This window comes from Oryx dammah, unplaced genomic scaffold, assembly GCF_014754425.2.
Source record: "Oryx dammah isolate SB20612 unplaced genomic scaffold, SCBI_Odam_1.1 HiC_scaffold_10, whole genome shotgun sequence".
NCBI classification, from domain to species: Eukaryota; Metazoa; Chordata; class Mammalia; order Artiodactyla; family Bovidae; genus Oryx; species Oryx dammah.
In genome coordinates this window covers 28,893,294-28,912,805 of record NW_024070194.1, presented here as the reverse complement: position 1 = coordinate 28,912,805, position 19,512 = coordinate 28,893,294, and positions in this window count along the sequence as shown.

Genomic DNA, 19,512 nt, shown 5'->3' with positions numbered 1-19,512 from the left:
GAAACTCTGGGAGCTTCTGATGGGGGTTCTGGTATCTTCCCCTAAGGCTCATTTTCCTGCAGGGGTGGCATGAGTTGCTGTGAATGGACTTGAGAAAACTTATCACCCAGCGCCTAACCCAGAGCTCCCTCCTGAACAAGGGGGCAGGCGGGGGTAGAGGCAGAGGAGGAATTCACTGGGAAAGAGCTTTTTGTAGCTCAGGTTTGACACAGCTTATTTTCAAAAGTTGTTCAGTCACTCAGTTGTGTCCAACTCTTTGAGACCCCATGGACTGCAGCATGCCAGGCTCCCCTGTCCTTCACTATCGCCTGGAATTTGCTCAAACGTATGTCAGTTGAGTCAATGATGCCATCTAGCCTTTGCCGCTCCCTTCTCCTCTTACCCTCAATTTTTCCCAACATAAATGGGAAACCAGTCTTTTCCAATGAGTCGACTCTTCACATCAGGTGGCCAAAGTATTGGAGCTTCAGCATCAGAATCAGTCCTTCTAGTGAATATTCAGGGTTGATTCTTGGAGGAGCAGGATATTAAGGCAAGCCTTTTAAAACTGGGGCTGCCCAACACAGATAGTACTGGCCATGTGTAGAATCTTACATTTTCTGGTGGCTATATTAAGAAAATAGAAATAAATGAAATTAGCTTTAATGACTTATTTATTCCAACATAGCCCAACTATTATCATTTTAACATGTAATCAGTATTTTTTAATTATTAGGAAAATATAAATTACTAGGGAAATATTTTGGAGAAGGCAGTGGCAACCCACTTCAGTGCTCTTGCCTGGCAAATCCCATGGACGTAGGAGCCTGGTGGGCTGCAGTCCATGGGGTGGCTAGGAGTCGGACACAACTGAGCGACTTCACCTTCACTTTTCACTTTCATGCATTGGAAGGAAATGGCAACTCACTCCAGTGTTCTTGCCTGGAGGATCCCAGGGACGGAGGAGCCTGGTGGGCTGCCATCTATAGGGTCGCACAGAGTCGGACACGACTGAAGCGACTTAGCAACAGGGAAATATTTTACATTTTTTTCTTTTTTGTACTGAGTCTTCGAAATCCAGTGTGTCTTGCTTTCAGAGCCCATGCAGTTCGGAACAGCCCATTTCAAGTGCCCAGTGGCCACGTCCAGTGGAGATAGCAGCTCAAGATGATAAAAGTGCAAAGCATTCAAAGTGCATTTAAAAAATTTTTATTATTAATTGGAAAATAATTGCTTTACAATGTTGTGTTGGTTTCTGCTGTACATCAGCCTTGCACAGGCCATCCACACTGACTCCTGGGGAGCCAGTGGAGTGACCCTGGGGTCCTCCCCGCTCTGGCCAAGGGGTTGTCTTGATTCAGCAGAGCCTCTTACTCTACTGACCCCACAGATGAAGGGCTTGACCGCACTGGCTGCTTGCGTGTCACTCTCGGACCAAGACTCCTTCACACTGAGGTTACGAGCCGGAGAACCCCGGCTCCTGGTAGCTTGGGGCAGGCTTCTCAAGGCCAGTGGCTCCATGGGGACTCTGGCCAGGGTCAGAAGAGGCAAATTACTTGATCACAGTCCTGCACCTCATTTTCATTTACTGACTGACATGACGGTTGTGGCTCCAGCACTTTCGGTTCTGATGGTATCCAACACACTTTATGCCCAAAGATCACTCTTTTCTTGGTAGGAAATTCATGTATCTAAAATAGCATCCCAGTTTCCAGTAACAGGTAAGGGCGCCCAGACTCTGGGGGCAGAACTCTTCCTACACCAGGCTCTGCCCCCAGAGACCAGGAGCGTGGACCACACAGAAGCCATCCAGCCCCCATGAGCTCAGGGATGGACCCCCGAGTACCACACACATGGCTTCCATTGTTTCGTTTTGCTGACTTCATCCCAAAGATGAGGTTTCCTTTTCACTTCTGCAGAGGTCATGGAAACCTCCCGGAGCCTCGTTTTCCCTTCCGAGTAAGCTGAGGAGTGTCCCAGTGCAGATGCTTGCTCTGCCAAATACGCCTGTCTCTTTGCAGTTTGGGAGCATTAAAAGAAGTCTGCCTCTTTGTGAGACAGATACATATTTTCCTGAATTGATGGGGAAATACACCAACCATCACTCCGCGTGGCCCAGCCACCTGCCTCTCCCTCGGCGCCTACACGGACCCTGCTCCGCAGAGGCTCCGGGCCCTGCTTAATCCAGCAGAGAGTGATTACAGCAATTTTATCATGTGAATTTGCCTGGGATATGTTTTTAGTCTTTAATCCCTTTGGGCATCCCATTTGAAGGGATGGGATAGAGGGATTTATAATGGATTAAATAATTTCTTCCTCAATTGCCTCTTTGGGCTTGTAACTCAATGTTCCAACTCCCCAAGTCTGTTCATAAAATCAGAGAGTTAATACACATTTGTACATTTAACTCCAAAGGAGCAAAACCCACGTTACCATAATGCAGGACAGCTGAAATAATTAGCAAAGTAACCTTTGATCTGGTGTTTACCCCATTTTAAAAAGTGACTTGTGCCATTTTCTTCCCAGCCCAAAGTGTCCGAGGCATATGCTTTCATATCACGGTATAAAAGCTGTTTTTTCAGTGTGGCTCTGAGTGGGAAGGCGGCCAGAGTTGTTCTGGAGGTTAACATGAGGGGATCGAGTTTGTAAATGAGGACATTTCTCTCTGCTGGTGCCAGTAGGGACACAAAGGGAAGATGCTCTGTGGCCCCCGTGTCTGGGTCCGCACTTCCTGAGGGAACAGCTCCCTGAATGCATCACAGAGACCCATGTGGCCTTGCCCCTCAACCCACAAGGCCTCTGGGGTGCCAGCCCTGCATGGTGCTGTGCTGCCACCGGGGATGGGAGTGAGGGAGGTCCTTGCGGGAGCAGCTTGCCTGCATGTTGGAAGCAGCCCAGCCTTCCCAGTGGCCTGGCTTCGCCTCCAAGCTCCATTTTGTCTAAAGTGATGAGTCCACAGTCAGTTGCTCTCCTGGGGGCCCTGATTCAGCCTGACGGCAGCGCAGTCTCCCCAGTTCCATGTGGACAGCTCTTGCTGCCCTAATGAGGCTAAGGCCAGCCTGGGAACCTGGCTTCCAGTCCCAAGACACCATAGGGACCCACGGGGCTCTTGGATGGCCTCGAGGCATCTGCCAGGATGCGTTTTGTCGCCTTTGTCACTCCGCAGCCACTGGCTCGGGGCACCAGCCTGCGTCCCTGCCTTTGACCGCAGACGGCACCCAAGTTACAAGATCCTTGGGAATGAGTGGCCGGCCTCAGTGCCTCGTGCATGTCGGGTGACAGGCCTGGGTTGGGCCCAGCCTGCCCCTGCCGGGGGTCCAGAGACAGGCTCACGTGACGCAGCCCTGAGTCATCACCGAGCAGGCGGGAAGCCAGGTTCCCCCTGCCAAAGTCACTCCAGGTTCCAAGATGGTTTGTGTAGAGCAGCCTGAATGCTGACCGAAAGCTTGATAGGGGCCAGCTCACCACTCAGGAGTGGACACATCCAGGGGCTTGGTAACAGGGGCACAGAAACCCCGCTGTCCGTAAGTTGCTCTCTGGCCCACGGTGCCCAGACTGTGGGTGGGAGGAGCTGGATCTCAAGCCTCTGGGCCTTAAGACCCTTTGTCCTTCCAGCACCTCCCTGAGCAGCACAGCTGCCCGGCCCTCAGCCACCCTCAAACCACTGAGGGTCTAAGACGGCAGGGATTCCTCTGAGGCATCACAGACTCATGGGAAGGTGTTTATTATATATGCAGGAGTCTGGGTTTCCAAAATTAATGTGAAGTCTGTAACCTGCTTCCTGGATGTAAAAACACTATTCTTTCAGGGTCAGCAGTGATGTTCCAGAGCTTTCCGTGAGCTCCACTGCGCGCCCCGCCCCCCCCACCACCTCAGGGACCTTGGGCTGCCAGATGGGATGAAAGCGCCATCCTCAAATGTCCCAGGGCTGCTTCCAGGGAACAGAAGCTGCCCCCAGGCCCCCTGCACACGCAGCCTGGCTCATCTCCTCCCTTTCTCTCTCTTTCTGTCTCTCCCTGTCCTTCTCTCTGCTGCAGCTACTTCTGGGGAGAAGAGACTATAACCTTCCCTTCCCTTTGGCAAGCCCTCCTCCCCTAAGAAACACATTCCTTCAAATATTGCAGGTTTAGGGTCTCATGACCCTGCTCACTGCCAGTGCAGTGCTGGTTGCCTCTGCTTTTGGAAGGCCTGGCTGGTCTGGAAAGGGAACACCTGATCCAGGAGAACAGCTGACCATCCCTTTCAGCCCAGCCTGGAGCCAGGTGGACACAGCCTGGGGCAACCATGCTGTCTGCCCAAGCATCACCCGAACTCACGTTCAGGTGAGCACGCTCACGTCCATGAGTGCATGTACAGGCGAGTCACGCTGTAGGTTTCCTCTCTGCCAAGGCCACAAGGTGCCCTTCAGGGGTGGCAGGGAGCTGTTGTGGAAGGTGGGTGAGACAACTCTGTAGATTAGTGGGCAGGACCCGAGAGGGCAGGTTTCCACTGGGCCTCAGGGGACATCTTCACTGTGAGGGAGCCTGGATGGCCGAATGTGGCCACTGTCTGAGGGGCTCTGCAGAGACGGGGATGAGGGCAGTGTTCCCTGAGCTGCGGTCATGTCCTGAGCCCCCCAGCCTGGCCGGCCCCAGCACCCGCCCCGCCCCACTTAACCTGTAGCCCAGCCCGATTTCAACAGAGGCAGAGGGGAGCTAGCTGAGAAAGAGGAGGCCTTGGCCGCTGCTGGAGCTGCAGGAACATTGGGCAGGGGTCAGCACCTACTAATCAGCACATTGTCGGCAGGTTTGCTCTTGTTTTCTGTTTAACACCCTGGTTAAACAGTGCTTTTGAAGGGCCACTGGTCCCCACACCTGTCCTCACCTCTCTCTGCACTGCAGGGAATGCCGCCGCTAATTAATGTCGTGCTGAGAAGTGGCCATGCTGACGGATGAGGGATGCGGATGAACATTCAAGGATACTGACTTCATTAAACCGGCTCATTACAGCCACAGACCTGCTAAAGACGTTTTTGAAACAAGGCCCTTGGCTTTTAACTGCTCCTCCGCCCACCGTGTCTGGGAAGGAACAGTGTTTCCAAAATAACCACAAATGAACAGACACGACTGAGGCCCAGTGAGCATCAGCCCAGCACCCAGGCCAGGATGCAGAGCCCAGCACCCGTTTCCCACTCCGTCCAGGGACCCTGTGCCTCAGGAGGACTGAGTGGGGGTCCTCAGAAGCAGCTTCCCCCGCTCCCACCCCATCAAGGTTTCATCAGTGCCAACTGTGCTCCCGGCCAGGGGAGGTCACGGCCAGTGTCTGGGATCACAGACTTGGTGACCCTTTGCTAAAGATCCCACTCTTGCCCTCTTAGGCCCCCTCCAGAGCCTACAGGAAAAGATGAGAGGGCAGCTGGGCACCACTGCTCCCGAGGGGCGGTCACTTCATTCTTCAAGGGGTTACTGCTTCCTGTACTTTTTTTTTTTTTTTTTGCTGCACTGGGTCTTTGTTGCTGCCAGAGGGCTTTCTCTAGCTGCCAGGAATGGGGACTGCTTTTCCTTGGGGAGTACGGGCTCCAGAGTTCTTGGGCTCAGTAGTTGGGGGAGCAGTCTTTGTTACCCTGAGATGTGTGGAGTCTTCCTGGATCAGGGATGGAACTCAGGTCCCCTGCACTGGCAGGCGGATTCTTAACCTCTGGACCACCAGTGAAGTCCTTTACTGTATCTTTTTATTGTAGTGAAACATACTTACATAAAACACTGTTTAATCCCTTTTTGAGTGTATGATTTGTTGGCACTAAGAACATTCACAAGGTTGTGCAACCACTGCCTCCCTGCCAGTCTATTTCCAGAGAGCTCTGTTAACACCTACAATTCGATTTTTTCAAGTCAGGCTTCAGTTCAGTTCAGTTCAGTCGCTCAGTCGTGTCTGACTCTTTGCAATCCCATGAATCGCAGCACGCCAGGCCTCCCTGTCCATCACCAACTCCCGGAGTTCACTCAGACTCATGTCCATCCAGTCAGTGATGCCATCCAGCCATCTCATCCTCTGTCGTCCCCTTCTCCTCCTGCCCCCAATCCCTCCCAGCATCAGAGTCTTTTCCAATGAGTCAACTCTTCGCATGAGGTGGCCAAAGTACTGGAGTTTCAGCTTTAGCATCATTCCTTCTAAAGAAATCCCAGGGCTGATCTCCTTCAGAATGGACTGGTTGGATCTCCTTGCAGTCCAAGGAACTCTCAAGAGTCTTCTCCAATACTACAGTTCAAAAGCATCAATTCTTCAGTGCTCAGCCTTCTTCACAGTCCAACTCTCACATCCATACATGACCACAGGAAAAACCATAGCCTTGACTAGGCTGACCTTAGTTGGCAAAGTAATGCCTCTGCTTTGAATATACTATCTAGGTTAGTCATAACTTTTCTTCCAAAGAGTAAGCGTCTTTTAATTTCATGGCTGCAGTCACCATCTGCAGTGATTTTGGAGCCCCCCAAAATAAAGTCTGACACTGTTTCCCCTGTTTCCCCATCTATTTCCCATGAAGTGATAGGACCAGATGCCATGATCTTCGTTTTCTGAATGTTGAGCTTTAGGCCAACTTTTTCACTCTCCACTTTCACTTTCATCAAGAGGCTTTTCAGTTCCTCTTCACTTTCTGCCATAAGGGTGGTGTCATCTGCATATCTGTGGTGATTGATATTTCTCCTGGCAATCTTGATTCCAGCTTGTGTTTCTTCCAGCCCAGCGTTTCTCATGATGTACTCTGCATATAAGTTAAATAAGCAGGGTGACAATATACAGCCTTGACGTACTCCTTTTCCTACTTGGAACCAGTCTGTTCCATGTCCAGTTCTAACTGTTGCTTCCTGACCTGCATACAGATTTCTCAAGAGGCAGGTCAGGTGGTCTGGTATTCCCATCTCTTTCAAAATTTTCCACAGTTTATTGTGATCCCCACAGTCAAAGGCTTTGGGATAGTCAATAAAGCAGAAATAGATGTTCTTCTGGAACTCTCTTGCTTTTTCCATGATCCAGCGGATGTTGGCAATTTGATCTCTGGTTCTGCCTTTTCTAAAACCAGCTTGAACATCAGGAAGTTCACGGTTCACGTATTACTGAAGCCTGGCTTGGAGAATTTTGAGCATTACTTTACTAGCATGTGATATGAGTGCAATTGTGCGGTAGTTTATTGAGGTGCAATTTGCACCCAGTAAAATGCACCCCTTAGAGGCAGTTCATTGAGTGTGGGTAAATGCATACAGCCTGAGACACAGCAGAGCAAGATACACACTCTAGCCATCACCCCAAAAGCCCTCTTGTGCTGCCTGATCTAAAACCATGGGCCTGCTGTGCCCCACAGTGACTTTCTCAGGAATGTCTCCTAAATGGATTCATAGGGTGTGGGGTTTGGGGCCTGGCCTCTGTCACTTGGCCCAGGGGGTCTGAAGCTTGCAGAGGTTACCGTCTGCTATGTGGGTGATGATCTCAGTGGTGCTGGAGATGATTGGGGGCTGGGTGGTGGTGTCTCCTACGGCTCTACCATGGGCGCTGGTCTCTGAAAGTCAGGGCCACCTGACTTTGATTGTTACAGAAACCGCCCTACATGAGCCACCGTGTTGTGGAAGAGGCTCTGGGGGGACACAAGCACCCCACTTTGGTCTTTATGGGGCTGTTTCTGAAAATGACCCTGCCGGCCATCTGGGGCATCCCATAAAGGAGGTCCAGGATCCATAGCTCCGTCCGTGCTGATCACCCTCTGGAGTCCTCTGTCTCTTGCATTTACTCTTCCTTCCAAAGACACACCCTCTCCAGGGACACCTGAGCATGGCTTCCCCGACAAGGTGGGGGCAGTGAGGTGGTCCAGGCCCAGGAAAGGTGAGGGAGAGTGGTCGCGTCCGGCCCCTGAGCTTCCCGGGGTCCACACATGTCCTTGTGAGGGGCCGGGCCAGCGTGTCTGAGTAAACGGGGCTGACAGCAGTGGTCAGGGAGGGGGCCCCAGGAGGGCCAGGCAGGCAGGTGCCTCATGATATCACTTTTCCGTGAGTCCAGTGCCCAGGGCTCTCGCTAAGCTGCTTGTCAGTTAGCATTAACCTGGAGACACCCGGCCCCTTCCTGGGAACCACAGAAGAGCAGCCAGAAGCCTCGGACTCTCCTGAGGGACAGGAAAAGCTTGCATAGTGGGCAGGCCCTGCCTGGGATGTGTGATGATGTGATAGAGGGGAGAAGAACCAATGAGGGAAGGCGAGAGGCCATGTCTCACAACCACTGTCCCCACAAAGTGGGAATGTGGCCCAGGGTTTTTTGCTAGAATTTTGTCTCAGTTTTTCCTCCTGTTGTACTTTTTTGATAGAGAAAAATATGGAGAAGGTTCTAGTGAGCAAAGTGAGTGTCATGGGCTGTGGTCGGGGTGAATCACTGCTGCCGGGGTGAGCTGAGTGCCCCAACACACCCTGCCTTGTCCTGGGGGGTGGCTGTGGGGGTCCAAGGCACAGACATCAGGGGAAGCTGTCCTAGCAAACAGGAGGCGTTCCTAATCCCCTCGTGGTAGCTCCATTATCCATCGGGTGGCACGGGGATGTTCGGATGGGACTGTGATTAAATTTCCTTGCATAACGAATGACCCTGAGTAGGTCTCTGCAATTTTCATTTTATGGAGATTTAATATAAATCAGTGCCCTGTTGCTGGCCCCATTTTAATCCGGAATCACTCATTAGATGAAGACCAACAGACATTTGTGGGCGAGGCCTGTGGGCTGAGCCGCGGACTGGACCCACCTGAGTGCATCCAGATGGACGGCTGCTGCCCTGGATCTGTGATGGGTGCTAATCTCAGGCCTTGGCCCACTTCCTCCCCATTACACATATTAAATGCAGCCAAAATTCCAGGATGTCACTGTCCCTGCAACTCTCCCAAGACTCCTCTGTTGCTGCTCCTGCCTGCCCACCCCACACAGAAGCAAAGCTGCCTAGGAGCCGGGGCTGGGGGGTGCCTGCTGACAGATGACTCCTGGAGACCAGCAGGGTCCGTGTCCTCCTGGCCAGACACACAGCTGGCTTCCCAGGTAAAAAGCAGGAAGTCATTTTAGTAAGCCTCTGCCCGAAGTAACTGCACGGTTCGTACTTAATACTGAAGACACGTTTCCTGATCATCTGAATTCAGATTGCAGCAGGTGTCCTGTGTTGGTATTTGCTGCTCTGGCCACTGTCCTTGGCCCCCGCACGCTTAGCCCTGAGCCTCCCCGAAACCCACTGAGCAGGTCACTCACGTGGCTGCAGACCCCCTGGCAGCCCTGCCTCCTAAGACTCCATCAGTTTCCTGGGGGCCAGATGAGCTACAGAATAGCAGTCCCAGTGCAAAATGAAACTACGGGGCCCTGGCTCCAAAATGATTAAGAATTACAGGATGGAAATTGCAGAATTACAGTGCTGGGTTCCTGGCACACCACTCAGGTCAGGCTGCCTCCTGCAAAGCCAGCCCTGCTGGGAGAGGAGGAGTGCAAAGAAGCCTGCCCCAATCCAGGCTGTGCCTGAGACACTACACACACATGCAGATTTGTGCACACACACTCACACACAAGTGTGCATATATGTATTCAGACACATGTTCACATTTTCACACATGCACACACATATCCAGACACATGTTCATATTTGCATACATGTATCCAGACACATGTTTGCATTTGCACACATGCTCACATGTGTGTACATGCACACACACACATGTACTTCCATCAGATACTTCCCATTTACAGGCATAGTGACAGGTCTGGCTTGGTTGTGTCCCCCTCTCTGCGTAACTGACAGTAACCTTGCAGGTTCTGCATTTATGAGCTCCCCTCATGCTGAGGTCTGACAGGACACAATTCAGGTGCTTCTTGAATCTGTTTCTCCCAGGCTGCAGTCTTAATAAACCCCAAGTAAGCACTAGCATTTCAATCAGGTCTCCATTTCAGAAATTTTGGTTGACATAGGAATAGGCATGATTAAGGATCCTGAGAAGAGGCAGCTACCTGACTCATCTGGGTGGGCTGTGAGTGCTGTTGAGTGTGTCCACATGAGAGAAGGCGGAGGGAGCTTGATGACAAGAGCCACAGAGAGACAGCTCCCGCCAGAGTGGGCACAGGCAAGGGTGACGCTCCCTGAAGTCTCCGGAGGCTGTGGCCCTGCCCGCATTTGACTTAGGATCTCTGTCCCCCAGACTGCATAAGAGCAAGTTTCTACTGTTCAGCCCAGGCCTGTGGGCACTTTCATGGCAGCAGCAGAAGCTATGGCCAAGCCCACCCTGGAGGATACAAGGACCCCACCACCCCTCACGGTACTACCTCTCCTTTGTGGGCTGTCCAGAGCTCCTCCATGGCTTTATTCTCCCAGAGGTTCAGGAGGGCAGGGAAGGGCCCAAGGTGGCTGCTCCAGGGCCGCTGGCCAACTGTGTGCACACAGCCCCCGGGGTGCTCACAGCACCACCTTCCTCTTTGCAGGTCAGCCCATGGGTCGTCAGAAACAGCACAGAGCTGCCTAGATGGACCCATAGCCTCTGCTTCACTGGGAGCCACATCACAGAGTTGTGGGACCCACGTGGACCCTGACACAGTCACGAGCTGGGCATGCCTACTGGACCCTCTGAGGACCCCAAGGTGTTTTAGCTGTCCTAGGAAAAACAGCCCACAGGACATTTCCCACTGCAGATGCCCTGGTCTGGCTGGACAGGGGCAGGCTGTGAGCAACAGATGGGGCGCCCTTGACCAGTCTGGACCCAAGGCCTGGATCGGCCACTGGCCACCTGGAGCCTCAGTGTCCTGGTTTGTAGAATGGGTTAAGACTCTGCCGGGCTGGGAGGTGCACCCTGGCTGCCCACAGGACTAGCAGACAACCAGGTGGGCAGTGTCCTCGTACAAAAGACTCGCCTGGGTCCCCTGACATTGTGTAAAGGGTCGAGTGGAGTCCCAACTTGTGTGTGACTCTCCCGATAATCATGCTGTTCTCCAGGACAAGACCCTTAACTCTCCCACATGGATCAGCTCCCGGGACTCATTCTTGGTTGCCAGACCCTGGAGCTAACTGTGCTGACTGACTCCATACAGCCATGGGGAGGCCATGTAGGTATAGGGCTTCTCAGATGCCAAGGAGGGCAGATTGGAACCAGAGGCCCTCCCCCAAGAGGCCTGGACCAGGCCCTACAGGGGGCCCAACTGGGCTCAGGTGGTGGGAGCTCCAGGCCAAAACCACCGTCACCAGCACAGTGAGAACCAGCTACTCAGGGGTGCAAATGAGACCAGACCATCCACACCTAGAAGACCCAGCTCTTTTCCCTCTCCCTCCATTGGCAAGGCCAACAGTCCCCACCATCCCAGACCCCATGGTTAGTTCTTCCTGAGCTACATATGCTACACTTGGAGAGCAGTGCTGGAAACCAACCCCTGGATTTAAAAAACAGCCAACTGAGTGCAGGCTTTCTGCTGTTTCCATAGTTCTCAGCTGTCTATGCTCCTCTCGGGGCTCCCATCCCTCTCTGAATCCCTCCCCTCAGGGCTCCCCTTTCTCCCTCTCTCATCTTAATCTGGGGAGGGGTCTGCCTTCACAGGGTCCTGGGCTGACCCCCCTCTCTGCCCAGGTGAGAACTGTGGCCTCCCTGGGTCCCTCTCTTCCTCTCAGTCTGGGGAGGGCTCTGCCCTCTGCCCTCACAGGGGCCTAGGGTGATCTTCCATCTCCCAGGTGAGGACCGTGGCTTCCTGGGCCCCTGCAGTCTCAGGTGCGTCTGCAGACTCTGAAGGCAGAGTTGTTTGCAGCCCAAGCAGAGAGCTGACACAGTGGAGAGAGGGAAGAGAGGAGAGGTGCCTGCCGACCATGAATATTGATGGCCCTTCTTCTGTGACACGTCCCGCCTGGGCCTGCTGCAGAGCAGAGCCGCGGCCACGCTGAGATCGATGTGCCTTTGTTGAGTGTTGGGACGCACGGCGCGACAGATGGACGCTTGCCTTCAAACCCCTGTGCCCGAGCCCGAGCACCGCGTTGAGGGCCGGGACGTTTCTAGTATCACACATTTGCCTCGGGGCTTGTTCTAAATCCCACTTATTGTGGGCTCTGGCTTTTTATCAGTCAAACGCCTTAAGCACTTTCTCAACTTGGACATCTGGCCGCACAGTTTAAAATTTTTTTATTTGCTAAAATATTTAAGATTTTTATATTTCAGGGGTTTCACAGGGGACTTGCGCTGCCAGGCATATGTGGACGCCAGCCGCTTCAGCAGAGAACTGCAGGGCCGCTAGGCACAGGCCTGGGCAGCAGCGATAGCAGGCACTGTCCTGGCTGGCACAGTCCTCCCTGGTTGAGAGGTTAGAATTTACTTCATTTGGGAAGGGACCACTTTGTCCCTCTTGAAATCTGGAGTGGCTGATGGCCGAGGGTGGGTCATAGGCTCCCAGGACAGTCACGGTTGAGAACAGGGATGCGGGACTTCGGACGCCTGTGTCTCTGCAGCCCCTCAACATGCTCCTCTTGCTGCTGAGTACTGAAAAGAGGCCTAAACAAGAATCAACCAAATGCCCACCAGCTGAGGAGTAACCAACAGAAGGGGCTCATCTAGACATGGGCTATTACTCAGCTACATGTGACACCTTGATGAACCCAGAGGATATTACCATCAGTGAGAAAAGCCAGACACAGGAGACCCCACAGTGTGTGATTCCACTTGTACAAAATGCCCAGAAGAGGCAAATCCAGGAAGATGGAAGTAGATTATTGGTTGTTAGGAGCTGGCGTAAGAGAGGGTTGCGGTGACTACTAATGGGTACAAAATATCCTTTTAGGGTGGTGAAAAGGTTCTGAAACTTGATAGAGGTGTTGACTGTACAACATTAAAACCAGTGAAGGTGGTAAATTTGAAAAAGACTGTCACCACGATGAGATGATGTTGGTATCGATTATAACTACCTAACCCTGACCAATTAATGACTAATCAAAAGTCGTTAATGATCAAGTGTCTCCATGTGCCAGGCACAGCTGTCTGCTAAAGACAAATTGTGAGCATGAACAGGCGAACCCTGGCAGAACCCACCATTGAGAACTGGCATGGACAGTAATCAGATAAGTTAGCCTGAGATGAAGGAAGACTTCCTGGAGGAGGTGACCTTGGGCTGAGCTTGGGAGAATGGGGTGGGCAAGCCAGGCAGAGGAAAAGCAGGTGCAGAGGCTCCAGGGCAGCAGTGGGGCCCTAAGAGATGAGGGAAGGATGAACTTGGTTGGAGGGACAAGAGGTTGGGAGGGCAAGGCTAGGGTCCCCGCTGAGCAGAGGTGAGGAGTAAAGGACCAGTGGTGAGAGGGTCCCCACAGCAGTGGACACCACTGTAGGAAGAAGGTGAGTCCAGGGCAGCTCATGTGCCTGGGACCAAGACTTTCTCTGAGCCTGGTCAGCACCTTGGACAGGGCCTGGGGCTGGAGCCCAGCAAGGACCCCAGAAAGAGTTCACAAGGCTGTCACCCTGACTCCCAGAGAGGATGACAGCAGACATGACGTAGCAGCAGGCACTGGACCTGCTCATCCTGGCGGGGGAGAGGCAGCAGAGGCCAGGGATGGAGAGGGAGAGGGAGGGGAGAGCAGGCAGCAAACAGAAGCTGGCGGGCCCATTCAGCCTCATTCGAAACCCTGTGTCCTTGTTGCTTCTTCCAAGGGGAACTTGTCCTCCTCTCAAGGAGACCAGCTCCCCACCCCCATCCTTGGGTGAGCTTTTATGTCCCACAAAGGCCCAGAGTGGACGGGAAACAGTCTGCAGATCCCATGCTTCACTGGCCTGTGTCTCAGGCTGACTCTGGTCACACGCATCCCCCAGTGATCCCCTGCTTCTGTCCTGCATCCGATCCCTGGTGGGTCTGGGCCTGCAGCCCCCTCCGCCAGCAACATGGGGACCTAAGCCGGCCGGTTGGGATTCTGTTGTTTTTCTTACCTTTAGATGTTCAACAGCATGAATATTCTTATTTTTTATTTAAAACTAATTTGGAGTTCTCACTCTCCAAGGGGCTTCTAATCACCAAAAAGTGCCTACGGCAAGAGCTGATTGACAGGCCAGCGTGGCCACTTCTGAAGAACAAATTGGCCATTGGCAGAGCCACATACAAAGGAGGACGCCCAGGGCTGGTTATTTATGAGCTATTAGGGAGGCGCAGTCAGCATCTGCTTCCCACATGGGCAAAAACACCTGTCAGACATCAGGAGGCCATAAAACACACACGTTTAACAGTTACTTTGTTTAAAAAGTCATTAAAATTGAATGTCAGCTAAAACTTAGGAAAACATTTATTCTTCAAACCCCTTTGAATCTTGCTGGTGAGCCAGAGACAGGACTGTCTCTAACTCAACAAAGACACAAGTGTGTAAACAGGCAGGCGAGGCCCCGGAGTGGCCACTCTGACAGAACAGAGCGTGGGAGGAAAGGCACCCACCAGGGCTGCCCAGGCATCCTGCCCACCCCGCGCTGATAGCAGACAAGCTGGCCTCCCACCTACAAGGAGCTCCCATTTGCCCAGAGCTGCCCATTAGGCCAACTCTGGAGACAAGTCCATGATGGGAACCCACTGGCCCAGGCCCAGGATGGGGTCCAAGCAGCAGGCAGGACCCGGGGCAGGGGTTAATCCAGGAGTTACAGCAGGGCTGGGCCAGCCCTGAGGGTCTCCTGCCAGAAGGCTGAGACCACATCCTGCTGCTTCTGAATCACAGAGGGTAGATGCCCAGGACGAGAGCGTAGGTGGATATAGGCCCCAGAGACTGGACTTTATAACTGGTCAATTTTGACATAAATCAAGTAGCCGAGCCGTGTATGTTTTTCACGTAAAAGGATTAACCCTAGGACTTCCCTGGTGGTCCGGTGGCTAAGACTCCTTGCTCCCAATGCATGGGACCAAGGTTCGATCCCTGGTCAGGGAACTAGATCCCACAGGCTGCAACTAAGAGTTTGCATGCCGCAACAAAGTTCGAAGATACCGTATGCTGCAACTAAGACTTGGAAGAGCCAAACAAATAAATTAAAATAAATATTAAAAAAAAAAAGAATTAACACTGGGAATTCCCTGGTGGCCCAGTGGTTAAGACTCTGCGCTTCCACTGCAGGGGGTGGGGGTTCAGTCCCTGGTTAGGGAACTAAGATCCTACATGCTGCATAGTGTAGCCAAGAAAGAAAGAATTAACCTTGGTGATTTTCACTTCAGAAAGGGAAGCATGCAAATAGAAATGATGAAAACACGAGTGGTCCCAGGACAGATGACTGATGAATAGGCAAAGCCCAGCAGTAGGGAGATAGTTGGGAGGGGATATAGCTCTGGGACCTTCATCACCTGGCTCCTTGGACCTGTCTCTGTTCAAATCATCCACTTGGGGCAAAAATACTGGAGGGGGAGAAGACGGAGAAACCTCCTGAAGTCTCACCAGCCTGTGAGGAGAACTCTGGGAAACTATGGTGCTGAGGGTCCTTAGGACTCCGGACTCTGAGGTGCTGCAGCGCCACGAGTGTCTCCCACCCCCGAGCCCCAACCTGGCCAAGCTTGTCCTTAGCCAAAGAGAGAAAAAGTGCTGCGTGAACCCAGCTCCACTGTCCCTCAGACAAATGAGGGCCGGGCTGCAGGGGGCTGGTCCCCACCTCCTCTGGGAACAGGACCTGGCTGGGCTGTCACTTATTGATTGCCATGCCCTGGGGCCTGGAGGGCAGTTCAACCGTGTGGCATCTCCTACTAGTCTAACGGATAGAGAGTCTCAGACGCAGGAGCTGTATGTCCTTCCCAAGTGGGGAGGGTTCTGGGAGCCCCCTGAGCCTGGGGGCCCCTGCAGATGAGGCCGAGGTGGAGATTTGCAGCAGGAGGTCATGGGGGTGGTCTCAGCATCAGTGGTTGGGGGCGAGTGAGGAGGCAGGGAGCAGGGGAGGAATTGGGGTGCTTTGCTGCTACAGCCAAAGCCTCCACTGCCCCATGGGAGCTCTGGAACTTATATCCCTTAGGGTTGTCCCAGCTGAGGCCAAGGGCAGGGCCTCTGTCCCTCCATGCTGGAGAGGGGTCAACCCCAGGAAGGAGACTCAGCTGTGAGCCGCCAGCAACCCCACCCTATCCATACGGGGGTCTGAGCAGCCCACAGCACCCACTAGGTCTCCAGGGCAGCTTTTCCTGGTTCCTATGGCTCTGGGCTCAGCACAGGTGGAAGTGGGGGAGCCACACTCTTATGAGCTGAACAAGGTCCCCAAAATTCATATGTTGATGTCCTGAACCCCCAGGATCTCAGAACGTGACTGTGTTTGGAAATAAGGCCTTTCCAGGGTGGAGATAACTTTAAACAGAGGTCCCTGGGGTGGCCCTGATCCAATCTGCTTGTCCTGATAAGAGATTAGGACAAAGACATACACGGAGGGACGAGCCCATGAGGACACGGGGTGGGGTAGGGGGATAGCCATCCACATGCACAAGAGAGGGATCTCTGCTGGAACCTTGACCCCAGACTTCCAGCCTCCAGGCCTGCAAGAGGTCTGCTGTCCCAGTTCCGGGTCTGAGAGCTTAGTCCTGCAGCCCCAGGTCCCTGCCACCTCCAGACCTCCTGGGAGAGCTGGGCTGTGCCCTGTGAGTGTGCCTTGTTCTGTTCACAAAATGCGTCCACACCCACCAGAACAGAACAGAGAGAGACTCGGAGCCCAGGAAGGGGAGGAGGGTTCAGCCAACTGGCCCGGGGGTCTTCCGTCCTGCCCCAAGGTCTCAGGGCACAGCTTTGAGCCCCCACTCGCAAGGCACTGGCCCGCAGGGCTGCGCGGACATCACTCTCTGGGCCTTCCTGCCCGGGACCCCTCCTGCCCTGACCTGTGACCCCACATGGCCACCGCCTCTGGGCTCAGGGAGGAGCAGCCAGGGCCCTCGGCCTCAGAGGGGCTGGAAGGAAGAGGGTCCCGAAGCTGGAGGACGCCGGTCCCCTGAGGCCTGCACCAGCTTCCTGGCCAGTTTCTTTGAAAATTCGGAGCCTCTTTTGTCTTCCAAAGGTCAAAGGGCCAAGCTTGCCTTTAATTAAAATGCACATCTTTTAATTAAAGGCCCCATAACACATGAAGGGCATCCACTGAAATACGACGTGTGACACAGTCATTTCTCTGCTGTTAATTACTAATTAATGAAGCTATTTCAATTAATAGCTTCTCCGCCTCGCTCCCCCTTTGACAGGCCCCGTGCTGGGTGCGTCCTGCAGTCCTGCAGTCTGAAGAGGCTTCTGCCACCTCGCTGAATATTCATGCCACGGCCTCAACGGCCTACAATTAAATATAAAGCAAATTCCCTAAAAGTGTTTCTACGTGCACCTCAGCTCCCCCTGCTGCAGAGGGGGGTAGTGGCTCCACGGTACATGGGAAAGAACTCAGCCCTGGTCCCCAGAGTTGGGGGTGGCCCAACTGCCCAGGGTGGCCCCCGCACCTCTCACCCGGGGAAAGGTGAGCAAGGAGTCCCCAGGGGCAAGTGGGGACCCACAGGGCCTTGCCGTCCTAGGGCTGAAGGACAAAGCCAAGGAATGGGGGTGGGGAGCCCAGAGGGGTGGGTCTAATTAGCATGCTAATTACAGATATTAAGTGGCCGTTAAAGATCCTGTTTTAAAGAAAAGACAAGAAAGAGTCACTTACTGAAGGGACACCCTACCTGCGGGGGTAGGGGTGGGGTTGGGGGCAGAAGGGTGTGGGGGTGGGGCACCTAGTGAGGCCTATGTGGGGCTTTTGGGGCCTAGGACAGGACCTGGGGGGACTCCAACCGGCCCTGAGCCCTTCAACATCCTGAGCACTGGAAGGACCCCAGCCCCACCCGAGGCCAGACTTCCGCAGTCCCGAATGGGGGGTTGGGGGGATAGTCCCGCCCCTGAGGACATCTGTGCCCTGGGGAGAGGAGAGGGTGGAGGGAACGGACTTCGGGGCCTCCAACCGTGAAGTCCTGCTGGCATGACATCTTCTTATTAGAAGTGGACACAGAATCCTCGTGGGTGCAGGAGGCCTGGCGGCCAGTGGGAGGAACCCAGACTGGGGAAGAGGTGGTGAGAGAGGGCCCCGCCCGCGGAAGTTGCCCCACGTGTGCACTCCTAGGCCGGGCTACTCCTGGGTCCCCTTCCTGCCTCGGGCTCCAGTCTTGTGCATCCTCACTCCTGGAACATCCTTCCAACCTATCCCTTCCTACGGAGCCGAGGGGCCTGAGCGCCGGTGCACTGGTGGACAACTGGACCCCTCAGCTCCCAACCTGACGTCCCAGGGAGGAGCCAGGTCGGCTTCTGGGGGGCCTGGACAAAGCCCTGTCGGCCGGCGCCCTCTGTCGGCCGGCTGCGGGGCAACAACAGCCTGGCCCTCCCAACGTGCGTCCTGGCCCCGGGGGGGGGCGCAGGCATAGGCATGTGACACACGCACACGCGCGCGCCCCACCCCCCACCCCCCACACACACCCTGCGCACAAATGCACACTCATGGCCCTGGGCAGTCAGAGCCCCTCCTCTCAGGAGTGAAGGCACAGCAGGTTTGGTGTCCAGGGTCTGGTGACCCTGCAGAAGCCTGCCCGCTCCCCCCTTCTCCCCACCACCGCGCTCAGGGTCAGTGTTGGCTCTGGGATCCTGCCAAGGCCACCCAGGGGTGAAGCCGTGTCTGGGCCTGCCTGCACCAGATAACACATGGCCAGGGCCAGTCCTGCCTGCCCGCCCTATCTCTGCTAATGGCACTTGCCTGCCCACCAGCAAACACTTTCACCTGGAATCCAAGGAGCCCATTCCAGGGCCCAGTATTGGCCTTGGGAAGGGGTGGGGCTGTACCCAGATCCTAGAGGACGCTCAGGACCAGGAACAGCAGTGATGGGAGGAGAAGGCCCAGCTGCTCACAGCAGGCCCAGTGCCCCCACCCTGGCTCTTCCCTCTCCTGTCCTGTGAGGCGGTGACAGTGAGGCGGTGACAGAAGTCCAACCAGACTCAGCATCCAGGAGGCCTGGGATCCCAGTTTACATGAGTGCCCTGGGCCCCCATCCCTCAGGACTCAAGCTCAGAGACACCATGGCTGTGTTCCCACAGGCAGGGCCGTCTCTCAGTCTCAGTTTACAGTTCGCTGTGGGTTAAAGACAAAGGAGAAGAGGGTGAAAGAAGATGAGATGGTTGGATGGCATCGTCAACTCAACAGACATGAGCGTGAGCAAACTCCGGGAGATAGTGAAGGACAGGGGAGCCCAATGTGCTGCAGCCCATGAGGTTTTTTGAACAACAAAAGACAAAAGGGTTATTCTTACTCCCAGGCTTACAGCAGTGAATTCACAGTGGCCAAGAGGTAGAAGCAGCCCGTGTCCCCCTGACGGATGAAGAGATAAACAAGACATGGTCCATCCATACGATGGAATATTACATGGACTTAAAAAGGAAGGCAATCCTGGTACATGATCCAGCACGGATGCACAGTGAGGACATCGTGTTTAGCGAAATGAGCCGTCATGAAAGGACAAATACTGTAGGACGGGTTCCCAAGAGGGCCTCGAGGGGTCAGCGTCATAGAGACAGAACACAGATGGTGGATGCCAGGGTCTGGCAAGGAGG